At 39.5% G+C, this 21,300-nt stretch overlaps 1 protein-coding gene across 15 annotated transcripts in view; it reads right to left on the bottom strand.

The window, feature by feature from the left end:
• The window catches only part of zgc:110045 (uncharacterized protein LOC664755 homolog), a 269,628-nt gene that overhangs the window by 112,939 nt on the left and 135,389 nt on the right, over nt 1-21,300 (bottom strand). For 5 of the 15 annotated variants that reach the window (XM_043690077.1, XM_043690075.1, XM_043690078.1 and 2 more), the window contains one exon: nt 8,450-8,498. The exons of 8 other annotated variants lie outside the window; for them this stretch is intronic. The gene's annotated coding sequence lies outside the window, so the exon portion shown is untranslated. Of the gene's footprint in view, nt 1-2,158; nt 2,256-8,449; nt 8,499-21,300 lie in introns of all 15 variants that reach the window. 2 more of the 15 variants (XM_043690079.1, XM_043690080.1) reach the window with 1 other exon arrangement.

The raw sequence follows: 21,300 nt of genomic DNA, 5'->3' as shown, positions 1-21,300 counted from the left end.
TATTCAACTATTGAATAGGAAAGGTTACTTTTGGTTGTCAGAACCTAACGTCTTCATATGTACCAATTTAAAAAATATATTTATAATAGAAACAGAACAGAAGTTGCTCAAGATGATTTTTCAAAACCATTAACTTATAAACCATTCAGACTACAACCCTTACCTGTAAAAATGCTTTTAAAGTATGATTATTTAATGCTTTTCTCTTTACAATTATCATGGTTTGGTTTTAAAGAACTTGAATTTTAGCTCCTTAAAGGTTCTAAATTTATGAACATAATTAAGGTAAACTTGTTTTAATGATCAATTAATCTGGACATGTGGTCAATTTTGCAAACAGGTTTGGTTCTAATGTAATGTACTGAGAAAACCAGTGCACTCTTGAGCAAGTAATATAACAAAACAGAGGTAAATTAATTGTACTAATGCAATGTGTCATTAATTTCCAGGACAGTTTTTAATTTTTCTCTCTTCTGTATTGTTACTACACAGGGGTTATCAAAAGAAGAGAGGTGATTATGAGGAAAATCATTATTATTTTGGGATAGGAAGCTCAATTTGTAGTATGCTTAATCTTGCATACAAAAATACTGACAATGTAAAAATGCAACAAAATGTGTTAAATAGAAAATATAACAAAGTAAAATTATTATATTTGTATTGTCTCCCCAGTAGTTAATGGAAATGTTGCATGCCAAGGATTTTTCATGCCCCTTGGGAATAAATATTTACATATTACATGACTTTCTCAAATTTGTTAGTGAGAGTCAGAATTGTAGGAAGATGTGTTCATTGATCCCTCATGATTTGCATCAATTCAATTGAATGCTGATGGTTTCAGGCAGTGGAAATACCAATTCAGAAGCATTACAGCTATAATACTAACCTTTAAAGATCCTGTCCACTGCTTTGTAGAGTTTACAAAGCAGTTTTGAATAACAAATGTTACATGATGAAATAGATATTGAGAATATTATTATCTATTCATGTCTTTGGATCCATGGGAGTATTCTTGCCTCAAATCAAAAGGTCATGTTAGAATCATAGTATTTTGCAGTGAAGAAGGTGGCCATTTGTTAAGTTATGGGCAAAAGTGGATACTGCAGATTCTGAGATTAGAGTCAAGATTAGAGTAGTGCTGGAAAAGCCTACTTCAGGAATGATGAAGGGCTTTTGCCCAAAACATCGAATTTCCTGCTCCTCAGATGCTGCCTGACCTGCTGTGCTTTTCCAGCACTACTCTAATCTACTTGCTAAGTTATGCCCATTCTGATACATTGGTTCAATTTGTCCCAAATTCCATTTTTTTTTCTATAACCCAGCAAATCAATCCTCTTCAACACCAATCCAGAAGTAGGAACAGATACTCTGAACTGACACTTTAATGTAGCACTGAGGAAGTGCCATTGTGCTACAATTAAAGCAAAATGTTACGTATGCTAGAAATCAGAAATAAAAACAGAAAGTGCTGGACTCCATGAATTCTGAAGAAGAGTCATATTGGACTCTAAACCTTAACTCTGTTTCTCTTTCTCCATAGATGCTGTCAGACTCACTGAGGTTCTTTCTAGTAATACATGTTGTGTTATGTCTCACAGTTATTATGTCAGTTTACCTGTAAGAGACATGTTTATGATATCATTTGATCATAGGAAGATATAAAGATCTCAGAGTCCATCGTAACTTGAGCCAGTTCAACATGACCATTGATGAAAGCAATCTGTTCTTTGTAACCAAAGATCCTAATACTAACCCAAACACTTCTGTAAATTTGAATAGTTGTAACAAATCTTCCGTGTGATTCTTCAACACCACATTACTGATGTCTAACTCTTACATTACAGGAGATAACATAAGCATTCTCACATAAGGTACAAGTATCTGTTGGAGCAAAATGCACACCAATACAAATGCCATCTTAAAGATGTGATATTAAACTATCAGACATAAAAGAACAGCGAGGGATTTATCCCAGTGTTCTGACCAATAATATCAATAAAACTATAAATCAGTTCATTCATTTCACTCATGTTTGTGGGACTATTTTGGAAACTTTGCAGAATCTCCACAACGCTAGGAAAATTGAGCCTCACTCAATCTTTCCGTGTGTCTCGTCCCTTTTTTTTTGTTTGTCTTTTAATTCTAAACTAAAGCTTACACAAAGATGAGGAGGTTTTTTTTCACAGACAGTATCAATCAGTGGAATTCTTTACCATTGAGGACTGTAGAGGCTGGGATGTTAAGTATATTCAAGGCTGAAATAGACAGAGTTTTAGTCAGTAAGAAAATCAAGGATATCTTAGTAAAGACTACCAGATCATCATGATCTTGTTGAAATTGGAGCAGAATCAATAGGTTGAATGGCCTATTTCCACTTTTACATCTATGGTATTTTCAAAAACAGAATGAACTGAATAGAAAAATCAAAGTATTAAATTGCCCTTGCAGTTTGGGTTACAAAGGGAATACTAGCCTCAGTAGCATCAAGACATCTGCAGACATTGCAAGATGACTTCCAGCAACTCAGAGGGAAGTCCTTCCTGAATTGCTGTGGCCAACACTGTAGCACTGTAAGGTGGTGAAAATGCTGTTTCATATGAAGAATGTTCTCATCATCTCAATACAGTGGATTTTACAAATCCTCATCACTCATCCCATTTACTTGACTCATCCTCCAGTTGACAGAAGCTGAGATTCTGAGGATCAGGTGGTGCCTTCTATTTGGACAGTTACAGATACAAATCCCCAGACATGACCTGCATAGAAATCTGCTGTTAAAGGATCATCATATGGCCCTTGTTGGCCAAAGTGGAATTATAGGTTTCATTGCAGAAATACTATACAGCATGACATGAGGTTACAGCCTCTGGAAAGAGTATAGCACTACTCCTGCTCTCTCATCTTCATCACATTCCATGGAAGATGAGCCATTGTGGATTTCCTGCATCTTTGCATCATTCGGGCCCCTGTGGCTGCAAGTTCCATTGTATATAGTTAGCTCCACCTTTGGCCCTGGGATTGTAGATGCATTTATTTATTATCTATTCTTGCAGCAGCTAGTGACAGGCATGTGCACAATTTCTATGTGTAGATTCACTGGACATAGTTCCATTGGGCTTATTGTGATAATATTAGAAACAAAGCAGCTCTTAGGTGATCTTTTAGAAGTTGCAGAATAACATTTGAACAGGGTCTTCCAAAACACAGGGCCATGGAAACCCCTGAAAAGAAGGCGAGTGGGAAGCCTTACATTGATGTTTTTACCCTGATACAGACATCTATTGCACATGCCTTTTGGTGCATACACAGTAGGAGCTTATATGTGAGGAACAATAATGAAGACTTCTCCATTCCTCACTTAATCCCAATCTAATACATGAAAGGCGGCATGGCATATAGGATAATAGTGTCGATATTTTACTGTCCAAAGTCTCAAAAGAGTAGCTCCTGCACCCTACAGAGACAATAGGACCTTGGAAGGTGATTGCTACTTTGGCAACTATGGTAAATCACCATATGATTGTTTGTTTGTGTCCTATAATCATTAGTAAGATTATTCATAATGTTGTATCATGATGTGACGAAGAGTGTTGAGGGCCAGAACCTTTAGTTGACAGGATAGGTCAATGTGTAAGGTCCACATACAGCATTTTTAAGTATAGAGGTCATTCACCTGTATTATGTAGGTATCTATTTAATGCTATTGTCTTTTGAAGGACTTCATATCATTCAAAGGTATATCCCCCCTCTCATAAAATGAAACATTTATTCCCATCCACCCAAGGGGTGAATGCGGGAATTTTTGTCTTTACTGTGAACTTGCCATTTGGAAAAGGATGAAAAGAAACAGCAGTTGAACTTCATGGAGTCAGAAAGAGGCTTGGCTTCTCAGTCTAGGTCTCTCCCAAATCTTCATATCCCCTTTCTGGTTGTGATGTCTTGGATAGTGTTTTCAGGATCCTTAAGGGGGAGGGGAGCAGCCCCAAGACATGGTCCACATAGGCATGAAAGACATAGTAGGAAAAGAGATAGGGATTTAAGGCAGAAATTAAGGGAGCTAGGGTGGAAGCTTAGAGCTAGAACAGAGTTGTTATCACTGGTTTGTTACCCATGCCATGTGCTAGCGAGGCGAGGAATAGGGAGAGAGAGGAGTTGAACACGTGGCTAGAGGGATGGTGCAGGAGGGAGAGTTTCTGATATTTGGATAATTGGGGCTCATTAAGGGATAGGTGAGACCTCCACAAACAGGATTGTCTACACCTGAATCAGAGGGGTACCAATATCCTCGGGGAGTGGGGAATGGAATTTGCTTCTGCTCTTCAGTTTAAACTAATTCAGCAGGGAGAGAGAAACCTAAATTGTAATTCCAGTGTCCAGGAGGTTGAGAGTAGTGAGGTCAGATATAAGGTTTCAAGGTCACAAGAGTGCACTGGCAAGCAGGTAGATGGTTTAAAGTATGTCATTTCAATGCCAGGAACACCCGGATTATGGTGGGTGAATTTGCAGCATGGGTTGGTATCTGGGACTTTGATGTTGTGGCCATTTCAGAGACATGGATAGAGCTTGTTGTAAGTTCCGGGATTTAGATATTTCAGTAAGAATAGAGGAGATGGTAAAAGAAGGGGAGATGTGGCATTGTTAGTCAAGGACAGTGCTATGGTGGCAGAAAGGACATTTGAGGACTTATCTACTGAGGTAGTATGGGCTGAGGTTAGAAACAAGAAAGGAGAGGTCACCCTGTTGGGAGTTTTCTATAGACTTCCGAATAGTTCCAGAGAGGTAGAGGAAAGGATAGCAAAGATGATTCTGGATAGTAGCAAGGAGAAAAGGGTAGTTGTTTTGGGGGACTTTAACTTTCCAAATATTGACTGAGAATTCTATAGTTCAAGTACTTTAGATAGGTCAGTTTTTGTCCAATATGTGCAGGAGTGTTTCCTGACAGAGTGTGTAGACAGGCCAACAAAGGGCGAGGCCACACTGGATTTGGTACTGGGTAATGAACTCGACCAGGTGTTAGATTTGGAAGTAGGTGAGCACTTTGGTGATAGTGACCACAAATCGGTTATGTTTACTTTAGCGATGGAAAGGGATTGGTATATACTGCAGGGCAAGGGTTATAGATGGGGAAAGGCAATTATGATGTGATTAGGCAAGATTTTGGATGCATAGGCTGGGAAAGGAAACTGCAGGGGATGGGCACAATTGAAATGTGGAGCTTATTCAAGGAACAGCTACTGCATGTCCTTGATAAGTATGTACCTGTCAGGCAAGGAGGAAGTGGTCGAGTGAGGGAGCCGTGGTTTACCAAAGAAATTGAATCTCTTGTCAAGAGGAAGAAGAAGGTTCATGTTAGAATGAGACACGAAGGCTCAGTTAAGGAGCTTGAGTTAGCCAGGAAAGACCTAAAGAGAAGAGCCAGGAGGTGACATGAGATGTCATTGACAGATAGGATCAAGGATAACCCTAAAGCTTTCTGAAGGTACATCAGGAATAAAAGAATGACTAGAGTAAGATTAAGGCCAATCAAGGACAGTAGTGGGAAGTTCTGCGTAGAGTCTGAGGAGATGGGAGAGGCGCTAAATTAATATTTCTCGTCAGTATTCACACTGGAAAAAGACATTATCGAGAAGAATACTGAGATACTAGACGAGATGGGATTAAGATTCACAAGGAGGAGGTTTTAGCAATTCTGGAAAGTATGAAAATAGATAAGTACCCTGGGCTGGGTGGAATTTATCCTAGGATTCTCTGGGAAGCCAGGGAGGAGATTGCAGAGCCTTTGGCTTTCACCTTTATGTCACAATTTCTGCAGGAAGACTAGAGGATAACAAATGTTGTCCCCTTGTTCAAGAAGGGGAGTAGAGACAACGCTGGTAATTATAAACCAGTGAGCCTTACTTCGATTGTGGGTAAAGTGTTGGAAAAGGTTACAAGGCATAGGATTTCTAATCATCTAGAAAGGAATAAATTGATTTGGGATAGTCAACACGGTTTTGTGAAAGATAAGTCATGCCTCACAAACCTTACTGAGTAGTTTGAGAAGGTGACCAAACATGTGGATGAAGGTAAAGCAGTTGATGTGGTGTATATGGATTTCAGTGAAGCATTTGATAAGGTTCCCATAGTAGGTTATTACACCAAAAATAGAGGCATGGGATTGACGGTGATTTAATAGTTTCAATCAGAAATTGGTGAGCTGCAAGAAGACAGAGGGTGGTGGTTGATGGGAAATGCTCATCCTGGAGTTCATTTACTAGTGGTGTACCACAAGGATCTGTTTTGGGGCCACTGCTGTTTGTCAATTTTGTGAATAACTTGGATGAAGGCTTAGAAGGATCGGTTAGTAAATCTGCAGATGACACTAAGGTCAGTAGAGTTGTGGATAGTGCTGAAGGATGTTGCAGGTTACAGAGGGACATAGGTAAGCTGCAGAGCTGGGCTGAGAGGTGGCAAATTGAGTTTAATATGGAAAAGTATGAGGTGATTCACTTTGGAAGGAGCAACAGGAATAAAGAGTACTGGGCTAATGGTAAAATTCTTGATAGTGTAGATGAGCAGAGATCTCAGTGTCCATGTACATAGATCCCTGAAAGTTGTCACCCAGATTGATAGAGTTGTTAACAGGGTGTACGGTGTGTCAGCTCTTGATTAGATTGGATTAGATTAGATTCCCTATAGTTGGAGACAGGTCATTTGACACAACAAGTCCTCACAGACCCTCCAAAGTATAACCCACCCAGACCTAATTCCCTCTGACTAACGCACCTAACACTATGGGCAATTTAGCATGGCCAATTCACATTACCTGCACATCTTTGGATTGTGGGTGGAAACCAGAACACCCGGAGGAAACCCACGCAGACACAGGAAGAAAATGCAAACTCCACACAGACCGTCGCCCGAGGCTGGAATCGAGCCCAGATCCCTAGTGCTGTGAGGCTTCAGTGCTAACCACTGACCCACCGTGCTGCCTTTTATTGGTAAAAGGATTGAGATTCAGAGCAATGGGATCACTTGTAGCTGTACAAAGCTCTGGTGTGGCCATACTTGGAGCATTGCGCACAGCTCTGGTCACTGCATTATAGGAAGGATATGGGAGAGTTGGAGAGGGTTCAGAGGAGATTAACTAGGATGTTGCCATTATGGAAGGAAGGTCTTATGAGGAAAGGCTGAGCGACTTGAGGCTGTTTTTGTGAAAGAGAAGAAGATTGAGATATGACTTAATTGAGATATATAAGATAATCAGAGGGTTAGATAGGGTGGACAGTGAGAGAGTTTTTTTCCTCAGATGGTGATAGCATGAGGGGACATAGCTTTAAATTGAGGGGTGATAGATATAGAACAGATGTCAGAGGTAGTTTCTTTACTCAGAGAGTAGCTAGGGCAGTAGAATGCCCTGCCTGCAACAGGTGTAGACTCGCCAACTTTAAGGGCATTTAAATGGTCATTAGATAAACATATAGATGAAAATGGAATAGTGTAGGTTAGATGGGCTTCAGATTGGTTTCACAAGTCAGCACAACATCGGGGGCCAAAGGGCATTACTGTGCTGTAATGTTTTATGTTCTAAAAACAGAAATTGCTGGAGAAACTCAGTACATGTGGCAACATTTGGGGAGACAAAACAGAGTGAACATTTTAAGTCCAGTGGTTCTTCAGAATGGAGTTATATTGCAAAGAATTTAACAAAGTCAAGGATGGTCTTCCCATCTGAAATCTGCATTAATTAGCCTCAGGCAACTATCTATGTGAAGTTTGTACATTCTCCCCATGTCTATGTGGGTTTCCTCCAAGTGCTCTGGTTTCCTCCCACAATCCAAAGATGTGCAGGTTAGTTGAATTGGCCATGCTAAATTGCCCATAGAGTTCAGGGATGTGTAGGTTAGGGGTAAATATAGAGTTATAAGATTTTTTTTGTTTATAATGTTTTTTCAACTTTATCCCAGAGTAAAAATTTCTTTAGCTGTAACTGGTCTATTGTCCTTCTTAGAATATAGCACTAACATTTGTTGTCCAGTAACCCACTAGCTCAATTCCCTTTTCTATGAACTAAAAGTTAGAAAAGTGGACATTCCTTTAAAAAATTCCAGAAGGCTTTTCATCAGTGCCCTCAATGGGCAAATGAATCAACCTGATCACCCCAGCATAATGGCCTGCATCAAAATAAGCTCAGAGTGGGACCATGGCAGCAGACAGCACACCAGGTAGTAGCAGGAAATTGCTGACATGCCTGTTTTCAGGCCTGACTCCTCATTGCTATTAAAATTCAACTCCATCTGTGTCAAACTGTTGACTGTATGTTTTCTTAATAGATAACTGTCCTAAGAAGTTCACAATTGTCTCAGCTACAAATGCATTTCAATGTTTTACAGAAGTAATGTAGATTTGTAGAAGAAATTTTGATTTAATATTGTATGAGATGTTGCTTGACAATTAAAACATAACTTACTGCAGCTGTATGTACTTCAGTTGTTTTATCTTAAATGTTTCTCTTGCTCCTGAAATACAGAAAGAAAATAGTTCATAAATAATGAATTTTGAAAACATACTGAAAATACAAAGCCAGTCCTATGCATTTATTTGCTTTAATTGGTAAAAGAGAACAAATTATATTTTTCAGTGTTAGAAACTAAAAGATCTTGTCTACAATGAATTTACAATGCCTATTGTTATGAATCCAGCTGATGTTAGTATCAAATAAGTCAGCTCCCAGAGTAAAACCTGGCTTGTTAAGCTAACCTTTTTTTAAAACAATTTTGAAGTCTGTTATTCAGCACATTCATAAGAGTCTGCCAGTATGCTTTAACACAAATAATAAAACATATGTAGAATTAGGAAACATATTACACTAGACAAAAATGTTGGGAAAGATTTGATTGGTAACACATCCAGGAAAGTATTTAAGCTCATACTACCCCTTTTTCTGCAATATCTTTACCAACAACCAAGCCTGAATGAAGAGCTAGAGTACCTTCAAAATAGGCTTCTTTTCCAGATTGGTACAGCTGCAACCAATTTGATTGCTGCAATTGCTAGATGCTGTTTTCTTCCGTTGGTATCTCACCATGAAATATTAAAATTAACTGCAAAGTAAATTCACTATCAATTTAACTTCAGAGCAAACATGTATGTTCTCAGCTGTCTTGTCTCCACGCTGTCTTTTTATAAATGCACTGAACTGGTTACCTCCATTTCTTGACATTTCATGAGGTTTCATGTAAAACCTCATGAAAATGCAAAAATGCAAACATGCCTTCAGACTCCCCAGTACAAGCTCCTAAAATCTCTAGACCAATGTCTTCCTTCTTCACACATAAAAAAAAATATAAATTAAGCTTAAAATTCTGTTTCATGTACATTTCCCATTTGGCTTAGAGTGACTTTTTTCTCACAATCTTCTGCTTTTCACCTCATAAGTGTTGTAAGAGGCTTTTGGGCATCTTTCTTGGGCAATAGCACAGCCAGTGATTTGCATGAGCTCACTACTATCAGGACCTTTCAGATTTCATGTCTCTGGTGCAATTTTCAAAGACCAGCTACATTCTATGAAATATACTTCAGACTAGGAAAGGAAAACTTTCTCCTCTCTTAATGGATAGGAATCTGGAGAATTTGGTGGACAGCTGATGGAAAGGAAGCAGGTATTTTCTAGTCAACTGACACTGGAAGCTCAGTCAGCCTGGACACAAACTGCAGCCTATATCAGTGCTGCATCCTGGGTGAAACAGGATGCCCAGGAATGCAGGAAGAAGGTTAATAATTTATGTTGCTCAAGAGTAAGTACCAACATCTTCCCTTTGCTGCCTCACATTCAAAAGGGCCACTATCCATTCTAATTCTGCCTCTGCATACACATCACTCCAGGGTCTGTGAACTACAATTCAATATTTGATAATCTCTCGTCAATGGCTTTCACGCACTTCATCTTCTCAATCTACTAATCTTTCTGTCTTCATTTTCAACTCACTCACTGGGGACACTTCACCACGTTTTTCTGTTCATGCATTCATTTCCACCATACTCAATTCCTCCCTTTGTCTGAGTGCAGCAAACTTTGGCTTACTTCCACACTGACACCCCTACCTGGTATCCCCAGATGTCTCACACTGAATAATCTAATATACAAAATCTTTCATAAAAATCATATTCTACCCATGTCCATTTTGGAGCTGAATTCCTCCTGATATGGGATCCTGTCAAGAAATGACAGAATATTTGCAAAGATATTGGGGGACATAGTTTAGGATGAATTGGGCAATTACAAATCAACAACCTATTTTACACTGCATTTTTTCCCAGTAATGCTAGTAATAAGGAAAATTAGGCAAAGTGTAAAATAAATTACTGATTCACTAGCACTGATGAATTTGGACACCAAATAAAGATCAATGGGGAAAAAAAGAGACCTTTGAAATGTGGATGCTAAGATGCATACCTAAAATTTTACACAAAGATCATAAGACAGATGAATGATTGTATAAAATTGAGAAGTAAAAACATTTTCAAAAGTGTCATCCAGGAAAGAAAATGTCAGTGTTTTGATAACTTGATCAGAGCTGAAAAACTACTAAAATCTCTTCCAGAGGATAAAGTGGAGGGAAGCAGAAAGTGAAGTTGAGCTAAACATATTTAGATGGTGGATCACAGAGCAGTTGCACAACAGCTATATTACGCATGTGAGAATGGCAAATGACTGATAAGCGTGACATACCACAATAGTAGACATCCTGGTAGGAGTAACTACCAACAATAGCAGCAAAGACAAATTTAAGCCCAAGTGACTACAGGGCTGGATCAGATTTATGGTGGTTGTGGCTGAATTCATGATCCAACAATTCATGGATTGTTAAAATGTGGACTGCACAGGAGAAAGATTAGGATATTCACAATTTCCTGGACATACATTTGAGGTCAAAAGAAGAGATACAATCAAGAGGTCTGTTATTTATATTTGGTCTCTGTTTTGCTGAGAATGGGGCAAGTTTTAAATAGCAACAGGAAGCATTTTGAGAGTCTTTCACATTTGCTTCAATTTTACAACAATTTTTTCTTTAATCTTTCATGCCATGTGGTGTCACTAACAAGGCCACTGTTTATTACTTATCCTGAATTGGTCCAGAACTGAGTGGTTGAGCAGAGACGCTAAAAGAGATTAGCTTTTAATTTTAGATTTTATGATTTGAATTTAAATTTCAACTCAGTGCATTAGAATTTGAATCCATGTCACCAGAGCATCAGCCTGGAATGCTGAATGATTAGTGACATTACCATTGAGCTACCATCTTTCACTGCCCTAATTACGCCAGTCTCCCACCTCGACAAGATAAGCAGCCTGGGCTCCCTCAAGAAACAAGTTAGGAAATGCAAACACAAATCAGAAATTAAGAGCATATTAAGGAGCACTAGGGGTTTTGAAATGAAATTGCACCTCATCAGCTATGTGTAAACTACACCACTGACACTGACAGCAATAATATTTGTTAAGCTTGCCAATCAAACATGATAGAATGATGCAGGAGATTCTTTTCAAGATCATCAAGGTTAAATTTTGGGTGGAAGACAAATCAAATAATTCAGTTTTCTCTTTAACACAGTTAATAACTATGCTACTAAGACAGGAAAGGGCCAGAAAGGAAGATAAGAGGAATCACATTATTTGCTAAATTGCCCAGTCAGAAGGAATGGCTGGGGGGGAGATAACAAAACAAGCTGACCCAAATGCAAGTGTCATACTATATTTGATTTGAGTAGATTGTTTGCAACATTACTCCAACCACCCTGAAGCACTTTTTGCAAGCATTTACTTTGTCATAAATATGAACAGTCCTAAAGGACAATGGACTGGCTGTCTGCATTCACAAACAATGTCAAATTCCAAAATAATTGACATTCATCTCATTTTGCAGATATAGCTCAAACACGGATTTATTCGCCCTTGCCGATAATGTCACTATAAGTAGCTTGTGTCCTTGTTATCCTTTACTAATTTGATCAGAAAGTGCTGTAAGCAAATATCACTAAAATCAAAACACGTTCTTCAAAACTTGACAGACCTTTACCAAAATATTAACAAGTGAGATTAGGTTTGAAATCATAAGTAAAAGATATTTACAATTTCAAGAAAAATAAATATATAAATACAAACCTCAACATTATTACTGTTTAGGTTTCCACTGTAAAATACTTGAACTTTAATACACTTACAATGCAGTAACATGAGGTGCATGAAGTATGTTGCTTGTCTTCCACCATTTTTGGTTATTAAAAAAGGTTTGAAAACAGCAGGTTATTATAATAATTATTGAAACTGAGAATTTGAAGCAGTAAACATTTTCAGGCTGTTATGTTAGTTTTTTATTATTACTGAGCTTTAAGTTTTCTGTGATTGGAAACAGCTTTTCTCCTGTCTAACCTACCTAGGCCTGTGACAATTTTAAACACATCAATTGAAACTCCTCTCAACTTTCTCATCTCTAAGGAGAACAATCTCAGATTCTCCAATCTGCCCCTTAATTGGCGTTCTGCATCACTGGATCCATTCTCATAAACTGTTCATATTTTTCCTTCACCTTCTAAGATTAATACACTGTTGTTCAATATGAAGCTCAAAATTGGGCATAACATTCCAAATAGGTCAAGTAAGTACTTTATACCATCATATGTTTCTTGCTTTTGTATTAATAAAGCCCACAAGCCTATATGCCATTTTAGCCATTTTCTCAACTTGTCTTGCCAACATCAATACTGTGATAGTTTAATGCAAATATTAAATGTAAAAACATACATGGTATCAATGTGATATCATGGGTTTTACATTTATTGCAGGAAACATCAGTGACTTTGCTAACAATTTTCTGACATATTAATTTAAGCTTCCCCATAGAAGAGAAACTGCTGACATAAGCATGTCAAAAAATGTGAGTGATCTAGATTGTGACAAATACTTAACTCAGTAGACTGATGGAGATGTTGATATTCCATTCATTTCAAAATGTCCTCATACTTCCTATGATCCAGATTCAGGGATGAATTTTCACCTCGTGGATGGGAAACTGGAGCTGGGATAGTTTGCAAGTCCCAGAATTGCTGTCAGTGTGAAATAGCGAGCGACCTGGAATTTTATCAAGCCGACCTTTTAATTCTCATGGAACCAGGCTCCCTGGCCAGTTAGGAAGCTGGTGGTGTTTCCATTTATCTGTGTCCTTGTCCTCCTAGATGGAGGTTATCATGGGTTGGAAGTGGCTGCCTACGAAGCCATGTAAAGAGCATTTGTACAAAGGGTGCACACTGCTGCTACTGAGTGTCATTAGGAGGGAGTGGATGCTTGTGGATGTCATGTCAAATCAATGAGTCACTTTGTCCAGGATGGTGTCAAGTTTCATGAGATGTTGTTGGAGTTGCATCCATGCAGGCAAGTGGGGATTACTCCATCACACTCCTGACTGTGCCTTGTAGATGTAGGTAGACTCTGCAAAATCAACATGTGAGTTACTCACCTCAGAATTTGTAGTGTTTGCTCTAATCTTGTCGCCACAATATAGCTATTCCAGTTCAGTTTCTGGTCAATAGTAACCCCAGAATTTTCATAGGAGGGGATTCAGTGATGGTAATACCACTGAATGTCAAGAGGTAATGATAGATTCTCTCTTGTTGGAGATGGTCATTGCCTGGCACTTGTGGCACAAACATTAATTGCCGCTTGTCAGCCCAAACCTAGATATTGTCCAGGTCTTACTGCATTTGGGCGTGGTTTACTTCAATATCTGAGGACTTGCATATGGTGCTGAACATTGTGCATGCTGTGAAGTTACTACTTCTGACCTGATAGTGGAGTGAAGGTCCTTGATGAAGCAGTTGAAAATAGTTAGGCCTACGAACCTACCCTGAAAAACTTTGAGAGCTCTTTGTGGTACAATCGAGGTGTCCTTAACTCTGAGCCAAGAGGTGAAGGTTCAAGTCCCACCTGCTAATGAGGTATGTCATAACAAGTTATTAGGAAAATATTTACTCCAAAGACCTCCTGCAGAGATGTCTTTGAAGTGAGGTGACTGATCACAACTACCTTCTTTTGTGTTAAGAATGGCTCCAATCAGTGGAGATTTTCACCTTGACTTTTATGCACTCCAGTTCTGTTAGGGCTCCTTTTATGCCATCTTCATTCAAATGCTGCCTTGACGTCAAGGGCGGTTACTATCAAGTCACCTTTCAGCACTTTTGTCCATGTTTGAATCAAGGCTGCACTGAGGTCAGGAACAGTGTGCCAACTGTGAAACCAAATTGAGCATAAGTGAAAAAGGTATTGCTAAGCAAATGCAGCTTGATAGCACTTTTGATGCCATGTAGCATTGTTTTACTGATAATCAAAAGTATATAGATGGGTCAGTAATTGCTTGTCTTGCTTTTTATGTGCAGAACTACCTGGATTACTAGTCCAGCAACAATACCATTGCCTTCCCAAGTGAAAAAGAGAAAGGGACCAAGGAGCCACAAAGGTAATAAAATATGAATGTGAAGTAAAGACACTTCAGATTATTCATTGCCAGAAAATGGATAGAGAAGATTAGAGCTAGGTGAATTCTGTCTCACCCAACCAGATGATAATGGAGAGGTCCTGAATAAGTATATATATCCTTGTGTCAAAAGCTGCAATGAGCATAAACCTGATTAGAAGGAATTAAAACTGGAGTCTTGGAAAAGTAAGCACAGATTTGAGGGTGACAATATGTTCTATTATTTTGGAGTGAAAAAGAAAGTTACTCATCTAAAGTTAGATAATAATCTGAAATGTGTGCATTTGTTGCACAGACAGTAAATTTGTTATATATGCATGCTTTGGAAATGCACATGCCTGAACTGGTCACATCTTCCAGGGCTATGCAATCTGGCAATGGCAGAGCTGTTGGGATTTCAAAGGTGGACCAGAGAAGCAGATAAGGACTGGGAAGAAAAACAGTGCAAAGAGCTGTCAAGACAATAGCCCGGCCTGTAATGAGACTATAAACTGCTTCAGTGGCACAGTGGCTCAGTGGTTAGCACTGCTGCCACTCAGCGTCAGGTACCTGGATTTAATTCCAGCCTTGGGTGACTGTCTATGTGAAGTTTGCACATTCTCCTCATATCTGCATTGATTTCCTCCACCTGTTCCACTTTCTTCCCCTGTCCAAAGATGTACAAGTTAGGTATATTGGCCATACTATATTCCTTTATAGTGCCCAATGTGCAGGCTCAATGGATTAGCCATAGTAAATGCGGGTTACAGGGATGGGGTCAGAGGGTATGCCTGGGGACTGCTTGATGGGCTGAATGGTGCAGACTTGATGGGCTGAATGGTATCTTTCTGCACTGAAGGGATTTGCTGATTCAAGATGGCACACCCAGTCAGTGCCTCATCATAAATGTTACATGACTACAGCAAGCCAGAGGGTCCATTGGTACAGATTGCATTTCCATCACAAACATATTCCCTATCATAGAAAAAAAATTACATGAAGTATTATATACATTGAGTTTCTCAAGTTATCAAACATACATGGAACTGTACTCGTGTCTTAACAAATCATTGTTTTCATTAGTGTCTGAATATGCATTGCACACAGCCTCTAAGTCATGCTACTCTCTCAATAGCACCTGTGGGCTTATTTGGGAGAATTTCTTTCCCTGGTGAGAGTCATTCCTGTGGCATTTGTTGTGACGTTGCCATGCCATGGTTTCTTTTGTTGGTATGTTGTGAATCTGTGGACTATGCTGATGGTGAATTTATATCTTCTTGGTCAGCTGTTTGCAGTTTTTTTTTATTCATTCACTTTGTGGGATGTTGGTCTCACTGACTGGCCAGCATTTATTGCCTGTCCCTAGTTGCCCATGAAAAGGTGATGGTGAGTTGCCTTCTTTAATCACTGCAGTCCACCTGCTGTGGGTTGACCCACAATGCCATTAGGGAGGGAATTCCAGGATTTTGACCCAGCGACAGTGAAGGAATGGTGATATATTTTCAAGGCAGGATGGTGAGTGACTTGGAGGGGAATTTGCAGTGGTGGTGCTCCCATGTACCTGCTGCCCTTGTTCTTCTAGATGGAAGTGGTCATGGGGTTGGAAGGTCATATCTGAGGATCGTTGGTAAATTTCTACAGAGTACCTTGTAGATAGTACTTACTGATGCCACTGAACGATGATGTTGGAGGGAGTGGATGCTTGTGGATACAGTGCCAATCAAGCAGCCTTCTTTGTCTTGTATGGTGTCATGCTTCTTGAGTGTTATTGAAGCTGCACTCATCCAAGTCAGTGGGGAGTATTCCACCACAGTCTTGATTTGTGATGGTGGGTAGGCTTTCAGGCAACAGGAGGTGAGTCATTTGCTGCAGTATTCCTAGCCTCTGACCTGCTGTGGTAGCCACTGCATTTATGTGAATCCAGTTGAGTTTCTGATCAATTATAACTTCCAGAATGTTAATAGTGAGGAATTCAGTGATGGTTACACCATTGAATGTCAAGGGGTGGTGGTTAGATTGTCTCTTATTGGTTGGTGATGATCATAGCCTGGCAGTTGTGTGGCATGAATGTTACTTGTCAGCCCAAACTAGATATTGTCCAGATCTTATTGCATTTGGACATGGACTGCTTCAGTTTCTGAGGAGTCGTGAATGGTGCATCGTGCAATCATCGATGAACATTCCCACTTCAGACCTTAAGACGGAGGGAAGGTCATTGATGCGCAGCTGAAAATGGTTGGGCCTAGGACACTACCCTGAGGAACTCCTGCAGAGATGTCCTGGAGCTGAGATGACTGACTTCCAACAAACACAACCATCTTCCTAAGTGTTAGGTATGGTTCTAACCACCGGAGATTTTGCTCTCTGATACCCACTGATTCCAGTTTTGCTAGAGCTCCTTGATGTCACACTCGGTCGAATGCAGTCTTGATGTAAAGTTAACAAACAGATTCTCCAACTGTGCATATGTGCATGCAGATGCAACTGTACCATTAAGTAAGATCATAAAATGATAAGTAATAAAACAGCAATAGACTATTTGGCTCCTTGAGCCTGAGAGTGTGGTGCTGGAAAAGCACAGCCCATTAGATAGTATCCAAGGAGCAGGAGAATCAACATGTTGGGCATAAGCCCTTCATCAGGAATGAGGCTTGTGGGCCAAGAGGGCTGAGAGATAAATGGGAAGAGGGTTAGGGCTGGGGGGGAGGTAGCTGGGAATGCAATAGGTAGATGAAGGTGGGGGTGAAAGTGATAGGTTGGAGAGGAGGGTGGAGGTTGTTCCATTATTCAATAGGATCATGGCTAATCCAACATTCTATGTGTCCACTTTCCTGCCCTTTCCTTATAAATCTTGATTCCCCTACTTTTCAAGAATCTATTATAGCCTTAGATATACACAAAAACTCTGCCCCACAGTTCTCTGTGGCAAAGAGTTTCAAAGACATTCAACCCTCTGAGAAAAGAAATTCGTCCCCATCACATTTTTAAACAAGTGCCACTTTATTCTGAGACTACACCTTCTGGTCCTAGATTCTTATATGAAGAGAAATATCCTCTCAGTATTTACCCTATCAAGTCCCTTAAGAATCCTATAAATCTTAAAGAGATCACATCTCATTCTTCTAAACTCCATTAAGAAATGTCCCAATCTGTCTAGCTTGACTCATTAAAGAATTCCTCATACTGGGGATCATTTTATTGAACCTTCACTGAACTGCCTCCACTGAAATTATATCTTTCTTTGAATAAAAGGATCAAAACTGTTAACAATACTCCAGACATGATCTCAGCAGCGCCTTGAACAGTTGCAGTATGATTTCCCTACTCTTATACTCCAGCCCCCTTGAAATAAAGGCCAACATTCCATTAGCTTTCTCAATTACCTGCTGAACTTGTGTGCTAGCTTCCATGCACAAATATCCCAAGTCCCTTTGTGTTGCAGATTTCTGCAGTTTTTTTCTCTATTTAAGAATGTTCTGTACTTCTGTTCTCCCTTTCAAAATGAACATCTATGCATTTTGCCACATTATACTCCATTTGCCAACTTTTTGCCCATTTACTAATCTATCAATATCTCTCCGTTAACTGCTTGTATCCCTCTCCAAACATGCTTTTCCATCTATTTTAGTGATGCTTGCAAATTTGGTAACAGTACATCCCTCCAAGTCATTGGTACACAATGTAAACAGTTCCTGTGACCAGTGGGGTTCCTCAGGGTACCTTCTCTCCATTTGCTGTTCTCTGCCAATTAGCCAATGTTCTATCTGTACCAATAAACTACCTCCAAAATGTGGGCTCTTATCTTATGACTTAACATTTTGTGAGGTATTTTATCAAAGTATGGGTAGTTTAAGTTTGGAAGGGGAAGGCATTTTCAGTTTCAGTCAGAGAAAGCTGAAAGAAGGTTAGGACACTCCTTTTTTTCATTCAGTTTATTGACAGCTGACTCTATGAATTCATGTTCTTGTTGTTTAGTGTATTTTCAACATGCTACTACCATTAAAATCTACACACCTGTTTAATTCATACTCAGTCCACTCCCTTCTACTTCCAGCTTTTCTCTTTAAGCTACTAGTGAGCATACATCCATCTGATTTCCTTCAAAACTTTCGGAAGATCAGTTTACATCTCATCTCATCTGCAATCACCAGGAAAGATTCCTTTGGAATGAGAGATTTCTGGAGATTTTCGACTGAAATCCTAGGATTATTTTACTTTCATATCATCTGGTGTGTAAAATTCAACTAATCTTTCTGTGTGGGACTATAATCTGTGACAATGAAACTCTGTAACTGACAGTTTTGTGTAGCTGAGCCGAATGATAATAACTGAGATGTTGGTAATAGCATCTCAGGCGTTTACAAATATTGTAACCAAACAAGTCCTGTGGTGAGCTATCTCCTCCACTTCAATAGGTTAGAAAAATCAGGAAATCACAGGCATATTGAACTCAATTAAATTTAATGTTAATAAAGGTGTGCCATGATTTGTTGTGTTTTCTTCACTAATTTATTAATGCTAATAAAATCACATTCTTAGGAATCTAATTCGATCAAGTGTGATGGAGGATAGCTGAGGAAATAGGCCTGGAGGGCCTAACAGATTTTTCTAAAATAAGCCAGAATTCTCAATGAACAAAAGTTGGCCCTCTAACCAGCTCATCTTGGCACTTGCCCACCTTTGTGTCCTTTCTGCATTCTCAAAATATGTCACAATGTCATAAAACCAACAAATTAAAGGACAATCATGAGCCCTCAACAAGTGCCCACAAACAGAAATATGTTGAATGATCAGTTAATTTCTTAGGGCCAGATTTTTGGCATCAAGGAAGGAAGCTGCCTAACTTGGCAAGCCCACCTTCATGAGATCAACCACATAAATATTATTTTATTTCCAGGAAGGTGGGGAGTGATAAAATGTTTTTTGAGATTTTGAATTTTAAACTAGTAGCAATTGGTGCTGGTCAGTGAAGAAAAATATGTAGTTCTCGTACAGTCAGAAACAAAGGAAGTGAGCGTAGGGAACAGGAGATGGTGGATCAATTAAATACTTATTTTAGTTCTATATTCTCAAGGACACAAATAACATTCCAAAAGTGTTGGGAGTGCAGTACCCTGTGACAGGGAGGAACTGAACGAAATCAGTATTAGTAGGGAAAAAGTATTGGGGTGATTGATAGGATTAGAGGCTGATAAATCCCCAATGCCTAATAGCCTATATTACAGAGTGTTAAGGAAGTGGCCCTTGAAATAATGCATGCATTGATGGTTGGCTTTCAAGGTGCTGTAGGCTCTGGAATAGTTCCTATTGATATGAACATCACAATTTAAAATAAAGAAGATAGAGAGAAAACATGGAATTATAGACCTGATATCAGTGGTAGGGAAAATGCAAGAGTCCATTGCAAAAAAGATTTAATCGCAGAACACTTGGAATACAGTGACAAGATTGGATAGAGTCAGCATGGATTTACAAAGGGGAAAAAAATCATGTTTGAAAAATCTACTGGAATTTTAAGGACGTAAGCAATAGAGTTGATAAGGGGGAGCCAATGGACATGGTTCTCCTTGACTTTCACAAGGCTTTTGATAATGTCCCACATTACAGATTAGCACATAAAATTAACATGCATCAGTAGTGCACTGACATGGATAGAGAACTGGCAGATGAGAAACAAACAATAGAAATAAATGGGTTTTTTTTCCTGATGCAGACAGTGATTAGTGGGTACTGCAGGGATCAGTACTTGGATTCCAACTATTCATAATATATATTAATCATTTAGATGACGAAAATAAACATAATGTCTCCAAATTTGCAAATGACACAGAGCAATAGCAGGGCTTTCTGGGGGTAATTTTAGAGGCACAGCAGAAAGTCATGTTAAGGAAGAAGAAACATACCAAGGGGAGGACGAGACAACCATGGCTGACGAGTGATAGATTGGAATTAATGGGGAACAAAGAAATTGCAGTGGAACTGAATAGGTACTTTGCATCAGCTTTCACCTTTGAAGACACTAACAGCATAACAAATTTTGAACAGTCAGGAAGTAGAAATGAGTGTAGTGGCCAGCACTAAGGAGCATTTGTTGGGGAAGCTGAAAGATCTGAAGGTGGATAAATCACTCAGACTGAATGGACTATATTCAAGAATTCTGATTGAGATTGCTGAGGAAATTGTTGAAGCACTGGTGGTAATTCTTCAAGGACTACTGGAATCAGGGAGGGTACCAGAGGTTTGGAAAATGATTAAGGTAACACTGCTGTTAAAGAAGGGAGGGAGGCAAAAGACAGAAAATTATAAGCTTGATTTTAGTCATTGGTAAGACATTAGAGTCCATTACTGAAGATGGAATTGCAGACCACTTGTAAGTGCTTGGTAAAATAGGAGAAAGTGAGGTCTGCAGACGCTGGAGATCAAAGCTGAAACTTTATTGCTGGAACAGCACAGCAGGTCAGGCAGCATCTAGGGAACAGAAGATTCGACGTTTCGGGCACATGCCCTTCTTCAGGAATGAGCAGAGAGTGTTCAGCAGGAGAAGATAAAAGGTAGGGAGGAGGGACTTGGAGGAGGGGTGTTGGAAATGTGATAGGTGGAAAGAGGACAAGGTGAGGGTGATAGGTCGGAGTAGGGTGGAGGCGGAGAGGTCAAGAAAAAGACTGCAGGTCAGGAAGGCGGTGCCAGGCTGGAGGGATTCGGCTGAGACAAGATGGGGGGAGGGGGGATGAAGAAACTGGTGAAGTCCAAGTTCATCCCCTGTGGTTGGAAGGTTCCCAGTCGGAAGATAAGACGCTCCTCCTCCGACCAT

Source organism: Chiloscyllium plagiosum, chromosome 5, assembly GCF_004010195.1.
Source record: "Chiloscyllium plagiosum isolate BGI_BamShark_2017 chromosome 5, ASM401019v2, whole genome shotgun sequence".
NCBI lineage: Eukaryota > Metazoa > Chordata > Chondrichthyes > Orectolobiformes > Hemiscylliidae > Chiloscyllium > Chiloscyllium plagiosum.
This window is presented reverse-complemented; position numbering and strand designations above follow the sequence as displayed.